General features: G+C 38.5%; 1 non-coding gene across 1 annotated transcript; it reads left to right on the top strand.

The window, feature by feature from the left end:
• Positions 1 to 2256: 2256 nt before the first annotated feature.
• Positions 2257 to 2328, top strand: TRNAA-UGC. Its single transcript has one exon. It is a non-coding gene; the product is annotated as a tRNA-Ala (tRNA).
• The last annotated feature ends 227 nt before the right edge of the window (positions 2329 to 2555 follow it).

The raw sequence follows: 2555 nt of genomic DNA, 5'->3' as shown, positions 1-2555 counted from the left end.
ATTCTAAAAATTCCAAATGACCTATCTGATAAAGGGTTAGTATCCAAAATATATAAAGAACTTATATAACTCAACACTGAGAAACCAAATAATCCAATTAAAAATGGGCAGAAGACATGAACAGACATTTCTCCAAAGACATATAGATGGTCAACAGACACATGGAAAGATGCTCAACATCACTCATCATCAGGGAAATGCAAATCAAAACCACTATGAGATATCACCTCACACCTGTCAGAATGACTAAAATCAAAAACACAAGAAACGGCAGGTGTTGGCGAGGATGTGGAGAAAAAGGAATCCTCGTGCACTGTTGGTGGGAATGCAAACTGGCGCAGCCACTCTGGAAAACAGTATGGAGGTTCCTCAAAAAATAAAAAATAGAACTACCCTATGATCCAGTAATCACAGTACTGGATATTTACCCAAAGAATATGAAAACAGTACTTTGAAGGGATATATGCACCCTTACGTTTATTGCAGCGTATTTACAATAGCCAAATTATGGAAGCAGCCCAAGTGTCCAACAACAGATAAATGGATAAAGAAGATGTTGTATATATATATACCAATATATTCCACTGTATATGGAATATACATCAAAGTCATCAAAAAGAATGAAATCTTGCCATTTGCAACACCATGGATGGATCTGAGGGTATTATGCTAAGCAAAATAAGTCAGTCAGAGGAAGACAAATACCATATGATTTCACTCACATGTGAAATTTAAGAAATAAAACAAATGAACGTAGGGGAAAAAAGACAAACCAAATAGAGTCTTAACTACAGAGAACAAAGCAATGGTTTCCAGAGGGGAGGTGGTGGGGGATGGGTAAAGTAGGTGATGGGGATTAAGAGAAGACACTTATGATGAGCACTGAGTAATACATGGAAGGGTTGAACACTATATTGTACCCCTGAAACTAATTTAACACTGTATATTAACCATAGTGGAATTAAAATAAAATAAAGAAAATAAGAAAATAAAGATTCCATAAGCCAAATGAAAGAAGAACAAATCTGCCAGACAAATCATATTCGTCCAATTTCAGAAATGACTCAATATTATTTATGAATATTTATGTATTATATATATATATATAATATTGGTCATATATGGGGAAACCAGAATGAGAAAGAGTTAACCACTAGAAAGTGGTACCAGGAAATGGGTTTTCTCATAGTCTTCTCATGTAGTTCAAAGAACACAGTCTTAACCATGATAAATCTCAGGGTTCAAGAAATGTCCCAGAGTGAACTTTTTTTTTCTAATGACTATCACCAACAAGCACACTTTTCAGTCTTTATCTGCCCTCTCATATTTGGGTCTACTGATTACTCACAAATCCAAGGCCTGAAACCCAGGTAATTGCCTGAGTTGGTCATGTGACATCCTCACATACGTGCACCACATATGTGGATCTTGAATTTAATACAAGCAAGGCTAACTCGTCTTCTCCATCTTCCAACCTCCCCACACCACCCTGTTTCCAAAAGAATTTTTATAACCTCCTCTTTTCTGCATTTTCTTCTGGCTGGCCATTTCTAATGGCACAATATCTCTAATAGATAGATAGATAGATAGATAGATAGATCTTTTTCTCTAGTCCTTAAATCTTTGGTCTCACTCATATATTTCAACACTTCTCTCCATCCCTGAATGTTTCAGTCATGCCTTATGAACGCCTTTTGAAAAAGAGATTTTGGACTATTGGCAGGGTCTCCTACATTGCCTGGGTGCCTAGATTCAGAATGAAACGACCCTTTAAATGAAACGCTGAACGTATCACTCTAGGGTTTCCTTCTAGGGTCATGGCTTTTCTCTATCAAATTCAGTTCTTAACATTCCAATGGAGCAAACAACAAATATTATGACACTTTCTAGGCAGGAAAAAGCTGAATTTCAATGGTCTTGTGTCGCAGGTTAAGACATAGCTGCAGGAAATTAAAAGAGCTGAAAACCGGGACTTAACTGATTCCTTGCCAAGAATGGGAGAAGGAAACTGCAACTACGTTTTAAGGCCACAGTGGGAATTTCTCGGGTTATTATCTGACACGTTTCCAATCTTTTGCCTTCCACTTCAAGCTCTACACTCTGAAGAATCAGTCCCTTTCTCTAGCTCCTGAAGGTCTCCTGCCCAGGGGCTGCTGATGTCCCTTAACACTGAGCTACCATGATGCTCAAGGGGATCGAGGGCCTCAGAAAACAAATTTATCTCCAGATAAGCATTAGCAAAGAGCACTTTCAGAGGGGGGTGTAGCTCAGTGGTAGAGCGCATGCATTGCATGTATGAGGCCCCGGGTTCGATCCCCGGCACCTCCAAGCTTTAATTTCCCTTTTTACCCCTTTCTGACCTAACATCACTCATTCAAAGCCATTTTTCAAAAAATACTGATTTAGCACTCATAACTTTTTTTCTTGCTCCATTCCTGCACATATGGAAAGAAAAAACATAACCTAACAGATTGCCTTGAATTCCCCTTCATCTCTTGCTGTGAACTTCCATATCACTTAAGGCAACTGGGACAGAAGACAAAGGGAAGGGGTCA

The sequence above is a fragment of the Mirounga leonina genome, unplaced genomic scaffold (genome assembly GCF_011800145.1).
Source record: "Mirounga leonina isolate KUSES-001 unplaced genomic scaffold, KU_Mleo_1.0 Mir_366, whole genome shotgun sequence".
Classification (NCBI taxonomy): Eukaryota; Metazoa; Chordata; class Mammalia; order Carnivora; family Phocidae; genus Mirounga; species Mirounga leonina.
The sequence above is the reverse complement of the archived record's forward strand: the minus strand, read 5'-3'. Positions and strand labels throughout refer to the sequence as shown.